This window comes from Stigmatopora nigra, chromosome 13 (genome assembly GCF_051989575.1).
Source record: "Stigmatopora nigra isolate UIUO_SnigA chromosome 13, RoL_Snig_1.1, whole genome shotgun sequence".
NCBI lineage: Eukaryota > Metazoa > Chordata > Actinopteri > Syngnathiformes > Syngnathidae > Stigmatopora > Stigmatopora nigra.
The window spans coordinates 5,962,644-5,972,208 of NC_135520.1; the positions used below are offsets into that span (position 1 = coordinate 5,962,644).

The window sequence follows — 9,565 nt, forward strand, 5'->3', positions numbered from 1 at the left end:
TTTTTTTTTTTTTTTTAACAGAGTAACTCAGCAAGACAAACTGGAAGGACTAATGGAATGGTAGCAGCAAATTGACAAAATAGGGGGTGAAGTCGTTTCCCTTTATTGCTACAACAAATAATTATGTGTGAAAACCAAGATTAAATGTGTTTTTTCAGGTTTCCTGCAACATATTCATCAATTATTTAATTTTCAATTTGTTATATTACTTGAGAGGAAAAAAATGAAAACAATACATTAATGTTACAAGGGTTTTGTTTTGTGTTCAAAATATTTTACGGTATTTACAATATTTGCACTATTTGAATGTAACTCAGACTGTAAGGCAAGAAAATGGTAAGCGGTTAAACATTATCATGACAGTCATGTCAGCTCCTCCTAGTTAAAATGGATTCCACGTCCATCTCCATTAATAGCCGCCCAGACTTAGTCGTGGCTCCCTTTTTAAATGGAAAAAATCCAAAGTATTTCTTTGGAGGAGGGAAAAAAAAGCACATTCTGATATTTCTTCCAGTAATAAGTGGTGATTTATGGAAGTTGCAGCTGCGGTTCATCCTCCTCCACATCAGCAAAGAGGAGAAAAAGTCTGGCGTCTAGTTTGTTTTGGCTTTTGTTTGAGAATTAACTTAATGGGTGTTCTATGTTACTGTGCAAGCCACGTTATGCTTACTCATTTTGTCATATTGTTCTTATATATCATCACAGTTACGGTTTCTTGCATTTGGTTTGCTGTGTTTTTTTTTTTTTTAATTAGGATCCTTCCTTCCTGAAATAAGTACATTTAAGAGATTACATCGCGTATATACATCTTCGAGTTCAGGCTCTTGTTTTATGTTCCGAGTTGAACCTTTTTCTCCCTGGCAATGTTTATTTAGTTGGAAATTTGTGTGGTGTGTTTATGCTTCAACTGCTTCAAGCTTTTCTCTGTTTTGATATGAAGGTTGGTTTTGTGCTGGGGAAGTTTTCATTTTTGCCAGGCGGTCAAAATCTATCATCACAACACACTCGTGTATGTGTGTGGCACAGTGTTCTTCTGTGTTTTTTTAACCGTGTAATTGACAACAAGCTCTTTTTTTTAAGGTTCAGGGAAAGGGAAGGGGAGGAGGACAAAAGTCAGTCCGAAACCCCGTTCCTGTTTTTTTTAGGTTTCCAGTTTCACCCAACATGTTTCCGTCGACTTTTTATTCATGACCTCCATCTGGAAATAATATATGTCCATGAAAACAAGCCATCAGCAATTTTAGGGAAGAGTTGCATGCGTATGAGTGCATCGTTTGTGTACATGTGTGAGGGAAGAAGGGGGCGCATTAGGGTCTCGTATGCAGGTTTAACATTAGCCCCTTTCATAATGCATGTCAAGTCCTTTATCTTGGGTTGCTGTCTTGAGACATTGATTCAATTCTTTATTTGAACTTGGTAATCGAAAATACACCAATGCATAACATTAAATCATTTTGCTTTGCAATGCAATGTATATATAAATTGAATACGCCAATTCTAATGACCAACACAATGCATTGTGTTCCAAAGAAGTTGTCTTGTACCTCCACTACACTCAAAAATAACTTGTGTCTAATTCAATAGCTTTTCAATATTCATGGGAAAATAATGCATAATAATAGTATGAATCAATATGTTGATAGTTTGTGAACTATAAGTTAGTTCTGCAACCCGATTTAGTGTGCTGTTCCCTCTACCCCAGGAATTTACCAACTTTGGAAGTAGTATCCACAGAATTGCGGTTTCACAGACGTAACATAAGATCCCGAAATAACATCCTGTTTTCCCACACTGAAGCAACCCTTGCCCAACATCTACAAGATTTACGGTATGAGACCCTCCAGTTCCAAAGCCTGAGTGACACCCCAAGAATATAGAAAATGTATCGATGCACTTTTAAACCCTTCATTCTACATATTTAAAAAAAAAAACCTGACAGACATATGACATATTTTGAATGTGGCTTGTATCCGTCAAGGAAAATTTCCATGCCCCAATACGTATCCTGTCTGTAAACCTCATTGCATAGCAATGTATGCATTCAACTGTAAAGTTAATCATGAAAATGTTTTCTTAAAACAGCTCCAAACAGAAATGATGCATCAGGCAGCTCTTTGGCAAACACTTTGACCCTGGCTCAGATTAAAAATGTCCTCCAAAAGGCGACAGTCCTACAATAAATGCAGATCCGTCGTGTGTCAGAAGGTCTTGCGACCGCGTGAGCGGAGCGAGAGATCAGGTATTCATTCCAGTCGGGTCTTATGGAACAATTCTATGCCTGTCTTGAAAGGTAGGCCGGTCACACCTGAGTTCGTCTGAAGAAAAGCCAAACATTTAGCTCCTGCGTCCCAGCAATCTCCATCCTCCGAGACTCCCGGCGCAGATGCCTTGAAGCGCACACACAGGTCATTGTCTGTATATCTAACTAACTATTTGTCAGTCTGCCTGGAGCCGATACAATCTCTTTTAAAGCTATAATGGCTTTCGCAGGGACCGGAGGAGGCGGCGAGAGCTGGGTCTGTGTTAACGGAGGAGAAGGGAGGGGGCCGAGTGGTGCTTGGATCGTGTTTAAAAGCCCCCAAGTTAACCCCAGTCCAAAGGTTTATGCCTGCCACAAAAGCCACAGAGCCCTCCGAAAGATGGTATACAGAGCAGTGAGAAATCCAGTGAGAAAGGCAAGGAAACACTGCAGTTTTAATGTTGATGTTTGCAACCAATTTCACATTAGAAATGAGTTTTTTTGTATTGATTCAGCAATATCATGTTGCACAATTTTCATATTGATTCAAAATCCATCTTTAATAATCTTTTTTGGCAAATCAAATCTCATCGGAATTTTTATTACTACACTAATGCCCACCAAAACATGTTTTCTGCTTCAATATCTACTACTTCTGTTCTAACTATTGCATTCCTTCTTTTTTCCAAGCCGCTTATCCTCACAAGGATCACGGGAGGTGCTGGAGCCTATCACAGCAAACTATGGGCACCAGGTAGGAAAAACCCTAAATCATTAACCAGCCAACTGTAAGGCACAGTTCTAAATTGAATAGCAACTTAATTTTGTCTTTTGGCCCTGTGATGGTTAATTTACCCAAACTGCTCAAGCTAAAGATTTGACCAGATTTTTTTTTATTTTATTATCGAGTGCTGTACCTCATTTAAATTATTATTATTATTTTATATTTAGCATCCTACTTTCAAGCAGGTTTGGACAAAAGCTAGTTTTCACGAAAGAAGTCTACATTAATAACATAGAAAATGTTATAATGAGGGTCATATGTTGTTCAAACAAAAAACACATTTACATGAGTGTTAAATGAGATTTTAGTGCTAAATTGATGTAAATGTACTTTAATGTGCATTTTGATGAGATTTTTCCAATTATCTTAAAATGTAGTATCATCATGAATCAGATTGGACCTGTAAATCTGGAAATACATTGTAATACACACCACTATTGCAATTAAATAGAATAAAAATACAGGCACCACATTTTTTTGGAGTGCAACAAATAATCCGCAAGTTTAATTAAATAGCATCTAAAAATGGCACAACCGTATCCCAAACATGGCCGTCTTTTCTTCACTAAGTGTTGAGTTCCAAATGATTTAACCCGTAAGCCACTCAACTGCCTCTGTTATTCCGCAGCGATTACTCAATTATCCAGCTGCAGTAGCCTTACAGCACATTTGACTCAAAAGAAAAGAAAGAGGGACTAAAAATAATCCACTTCTGTTTAGTCTCCACTGAGCCTGTGTTTGGATAAATTGGTCTTGCAGCCACACTGTGGTGTTAGTGCAAAACGTTCTGCTTGCGAGATTCCCATATGTGCCGCTCTTTCACATTCTCTGTCACGGCTCTTTATTTACCCCCTCTTTTGAAGTCCCTCAACAGTCCATCTATCATAACCCGACCGATCTTGGGGTTGTCTTCTTTTAACCCCGCCCTCGCGCTTCTTCTTGTTGCCGGCCACTGCCCCCACCCACGCCCCACCCCGTCCTTCACACAGGCCAAAAAAGCCACAAATAGCGTTACTATTCATTTAAGTCTTCACCACTGCTGCTAAACGTTTCCATTTTGTACTTAATTCCAACCTTCCACGGGTGTCCTCCTCTTCCAGTCAACTTCCCTTTCTTTTTCTTTTTTTTTTTGCCCTTCCCTTTCTTGCAACAGCTCACAACTTCTGTGGAGCATCTGGAATCTGGAGTTTCCCCCCCTTTTTCAACTGGCTGGGACCTGAGGGCAGGGCCTGTTGAGGATCAAGAGTGTATGCGTTCGTGTGCATGTGTGTGTGTGTGTGTGTGTGTGTGTGTGTGTGTGTGTGTGTGTAGGCCTACCACTGCTGTTCAAATCAAAGTGCCTTTTGTTGCGCGCTCTGGAATCCCCTCCGTCACACCTCGGCCTTTTCTCAGTTGGGGGTGGCGGAGTGGGGGAACTCTCGCTCCCCAGCCAGAGGGGGACTTCCTCCTCCTCCACAGTTAATCTACTAGAAATACATCCTGTGAAACTCCGATGTGTTTCAGAATTATGCACAAAGGCATAAAGTGGATTTTTGGATTTTGTGGTGGTTGAAAAAGCCACAATGTTTTGTTATTTTCTTTCAAAAGAACCATATTTGGTTACTGGAATGGGTGTTCAAAATTGATGGAGGAATTTAATTATGGGCCGGTTTTCCATTGCTAGAGGCCGACTAGGTTTGACGTGGCTTGACATTTTTTTTTTTTATACTGACAAAACCAATTACTATTTCCAGTATTAAGATTTGCTGGCCCTGATTAGATTGCTTGAAATGGCAAGGCGTGAAACTGCAGTGTTAACCACGGTTCATTTTAAAATGTGGAAAATGTGTTTTTAATGGGAAAGCATGGGGATAAAATTGGTCAATTTATTCCCCCAAATAAAAAACTGTGTAGGTTTCATCTGGGTACTCCAGTTTCCTCCCACATTCCAAAAACATGCATGGTAGGCTGATTGGAAACTCCGAATTGGCCCTAGGTATGGGTGTAAGTGTGCATGGTTGTCAGTCTCCTTTTTCTCTGGCCTGGAGACAGGTGGGATTAGCTCCAGCACCCCCTGTGTACCTAATGAGGATAAAAAGTTTCAGAAAATGAGATGAGATGAGACATCTGGAAGCAGTGCAACCAGGGGAGAAGCAATGAAAGGAGGCAATTTGGAATTATTCATGGACAACTATAATTAAAATCAGTCTGGGGTTCAGATTTATTTTATTTTTGCAGGCCCTGACGGTCAACCACTGCTGGAATTACTTGCACACGCATCTTGCCCTATCACGCCCCTATCTAGCCTATCGTCCCACCCCCCTCTTATACTTCGGGTGTGAACGTTCAGCCACCCCTCCTCGTCAAAATGCAATCAATGACTAGACTTTAAGAGCAGTAAATGAGATCAATGAGTGTCCCGTAAATGAAAAACAAATCATTAATCTCAATTAAAAGTGTTAAATCCAAATTTATTTCCATTTGAAACCACATGAATACTGTTTTACATGTAAACATGAATTCCACAGATCTATTAAAATAGTATATCCTCTGAAAGAAAAATGAATGAGCAAACACTTTGGTAAATGTCTTGGAGTAGAAATCAAAAGTGCCTTTAACAAGAGTCTTGTAAATGTTAATTGTATCCTACATACTAAAACCAACAGAGCCATCTTGTTTATTTTAAACTATAAAACAGCACTTGCTTGCTGTCCACTTGCATAGTTGCAACTTAACATTGGCTTGTTATCTGCTGATCCCTGAATGTCTGGAATGGCCAAGTGCTAGAAATTAACTTAATGGCTCACTGCGATTGTAAAAGCAGCAATTGTTTGTGTACTCTGCTCTGTGTTTGAGGACAATGAGGTGCAGCATCAACAATCCCGTCCCCCCCATTCAGCTTGTTAAACGCATGGAACGCTGCGACTGAGCTCTCCGCCACAAGTCCCCAATTAGGGTTCTGCCCACAGCGTCATAAAACAGTTAGCAGATTCATTCAGAGACTGTTAGATTTAACACTATTAAGAGTTCATTAGTTGCTGCATTGGCGGGTGCTGCTGCCCTGAAAAAGGTCATTAACAAAGAGCTATTAAACAGGCCCCCCTTTTTTATTCAGATGAATTAAGTACCCTCTGGCTATGACCTGTAAAAGCACAATGGGAATTTTTCTTTCATTTTATATGCACTCTTACATGTGGTATTCCAATTAGCACAGACTGCAGGTTTTTAATTTAAGAGACAGCCAAAATAGGAGCAGATTAATGATTATCTCGGGTTTATTTGCAACCAACAAATGTAAAGGCTTTGAAAGGAGCAATTTTGTGGCTTTTCGCCAACATTTAAAGCATAACATTTGAATCCTCCACAACAAATGAAACTTGGAATTCCTTGTAAATGCATGTGTCTTCTTTCCTGACCTTTTCACCTTTGTTTATAAACTCTCAGTGAAATATGGTCCAGCAGAGTTGACCGGTTTCTAAGTTATTTAAGTCCAAGTCATTTTTACGCTTAATTTTCACCCCATTTCGCAGTCTTTGTCTCTCCCGAGTCCTGCGATTGGCTGGCCACCACTTCAGGGTGTCTCCCACCAGATGCCCATAGCTATAACACAGAGGGGTCCCAACTTCTCAAAGATCAATGGTAATATCAATTTTGAATGTTGTCATATTGTCATTCTACATGTGTTGCTGCACCGTTATGTTATTCTGTCTGTTTCTGAGTTGTCAAAAATCAAATCAAAAGCCTTTATTGGTGGTGCTACTGTGTGTTTTCCCAGTTAAAAAAAAATGAAAACATAAATAAGTAATATAAAAGTCACTTGAGACTGGTGATAATTCATGTTTAACATATTCTGAAGTGCTTGTTATTTTTTTTAAAAAACTTATTTGCTCCTATTGATAAAAATGGATGCTTAACCTATTTTTTTTCTGTTGACATTCTTTAAAATGCTGTCTATTGGTTAATATCAAGCCAGTTCAACACTGTTGACAATTAAGTCTAAATACATTGGAGTAATGTGAACATCCTGCAGATCCTCTTCAAGGGGCACATGTTTAACAATCTTGTTTTATTTTACAGGTACTATAACAGTTAGTCACTACTAACATCCAGTCAACTTGTTTTATTGCGCTTGTCTTCATGATGATCACAAGTGGAGCTGACCCAGCTGACTTTAAACTCTGGATTTTAATCAGCTAAAGCAAGCATAGCACAGGTAAGAAGATAAGACACTTTAACTTTTCAACTGTGAGTCACTTTTCCTCTAAACTGAGTCAAATTCTCCCTCTCTATATATACTGTCATCTTCTAAGTTTAAGGCTGCATATGTCCTGCACAAGTCCTTTTCATAGTCAAGTGTCCTTCAATATTTAATGCATTCCTTTAATTTGTAAAATGAGGTCAACTAAAGCATTAATATTTACACAGGCAGACTTGTCTGCATGCCTTGGTAAGAAAGGTCGAGGGGTCCTGACAGGGTGAAGGTTGGGGTTATGTTTGGAAAGACCCTCCAGCTCCTCTACAAACAAGAGCAGGGGATCAAACAGTGCCAGGGTGCTGTGTTTCATCCAAACTCTGGCTTGGGGAAAGTGGGGGCAGGTCCGGTCGCAGATAATAGGCCCCCTAGCCCTACCTCCTACACATTTCTTCTTCTTCGCTGGTGTTGAATCTCAAGATTAGCATTGTCTGGCAGCATTTAAGACCTAACCTATGCGACTTTGCATTATTCCTCAGACGTGTTTTCCATCTGACCCCTCTCCAGTCACATGCCAGACCTTTCACTCTTGCCGTAATCCTCCCAGTCAAGCGACAATGGGTCAGCTGAGTTCCTCAAGAACCGGTGAAGGGAGAGTAGCAGAGTACTTTTGTGTGACTGACTGCTTCATGGGTCTGAAAGATGGTGAGGACAAAAGAATACTTACTACAAGTCTACTACTACCAGACTTGTGCTATAAGGGCTGCTTTAAGAAAAATTCAAGGATGCAATAGCCAACTTAAAATATGTCCAATTTCATTCTTAGATTGAAATTGGGTATAAGAAAAGTCGATTTTTTAAAAAAAAGTATTTATTTAGTATTAACTCATTGCCTGCTCTGACAGCAATAGATGTCCAATCCAACTTGAATGAGGGACTAGTAGCCATTTAATGAGCCCCATTGCTATGAATGGCAATAACATATAATCACTCATCTTTCCCAGTTTCATTGGATTTAATGTCTATAACTGTCAATGTCATTAGGATTTAAGGCCTTCAAACCAATTGTCTTGTTTTTGAGTTCCTACGTGTTTTATTTGATTTTATTTTAATTTATTTATTTAGTATTCCTTTTCCCTTTGTGTAATTTGTCTATGTGATGACCCATTGATTTCACCTGCTGTTTCCAGTCCCTTGTGTGTCTCCTTAATCCTTCCCTCTTGTGGTTTTGTGCAACACTTTAAAATTCAATGACTTAGATCATTTGCTGCAATTCATGTTACTTTTACTCTTAAACTTTAAATTAGTCTCTTTCTTTTCTAGATGGACTGATTTATGAATGAGGCCAAAAGAAGGTAAAGTGCATACTAATGCATTGTTATTTTGTTTGCAATTTTGCACATTTGAGCAGATACAAGTCTTATTTTATCAGGCTTTTTGTTTTCTAGTTGTGCATGAGCTTGGTTAAAAATTGCACTCATGATCTCTTTATTTATTAGAACCAATTTGCTGATTATGATTTTTAAAAGTTATTTTAGTAGTTTACAACCTTATGTTGTTGTCCTTGTTTAATAACAGTGCATGAATCTGTTAAACTGGTCAGCTATGTTAATTTTGCAAGAAACAAAAAACTATTATGAATATATTTATTTATGCTTTTTTCTGCTGTCTTTCAGATCATTTCTTTACTTGTGCCTGATACACTCAAGTATGACCTTGGTAAGTACTAAATAGAAACAAAAAAACACTTGACTGTCATTCAACCAATGTGAAATTCTATTTTTTTGTGTGATAATTCTATCCATAGTCTTTAGTTTTTTAAGATGTGCTTGAATCTGGTAAACCAGGTTTTTTATGTTGAACTCTGCTTATGTCATTAGATACAAAACACACCATTATGATTAATAATTCACACTTTTCTTGTGAATTTTGCTGATATTTAAAGCACTGGAGAGAAGTAATTAGTGGTTGCTTGTCTATTAAGTTTGAGCGCCTCTTATAGGAAATTAGAGATAGTACAATCAAAATGTTGTGCTTTGCTGTAAAAGAATAGCACATTTTTATTATCTATTCCAATAGTTACAATAAATTGAAAAGAAAAAAAAAGTCTTCTTAACAGTCTTCATGTTTGAATGAGGATGTGATGTTTAAAAATGAATGGTGAATATTTTTGGAAAGGCTGCAAGTGAAATTATATCTGTCACATCTAAGGGAAATAGTATCCAGCGGGTGGGCCTGTTGGTTACATATTTACTGCCCAATAGCGTAGAATGGGATATTTGATTGACATGTCTTCAGGCCACTGCTGATTCTTTGTGCCAAGATAGAAAGAGAGAGAGAGAGAGGGGATGGTATAGTTAGAAAGTTATAA

The 9,565-nt window shown here is 38.5% G+C and overlaps 1 long non-coding RNA gene across 1 annotated transcript; it reads left to right on the plus strand.

The window, feature by feature from the left end:
* The first annotated feature begins 1,931 nt into the window (after positions 1-1,931).
* On the plus strand, positions 1,932-8,553 carry LOC144206399 (uncharacterized). The gene is made up of 5 exons (XR_013328350.1): positions 1,932-2,993; positions 6,533-6,641; positions 7,080-7,215; positions 7,734-7,899; positions 8,518-8,553. It is a non-coding gene; the product is annotated as an uncharacterized LOC144206399 (long non-coding RNA).
* Positions 8,554-9,565: the final 1,012 nt, after the last annotated feature.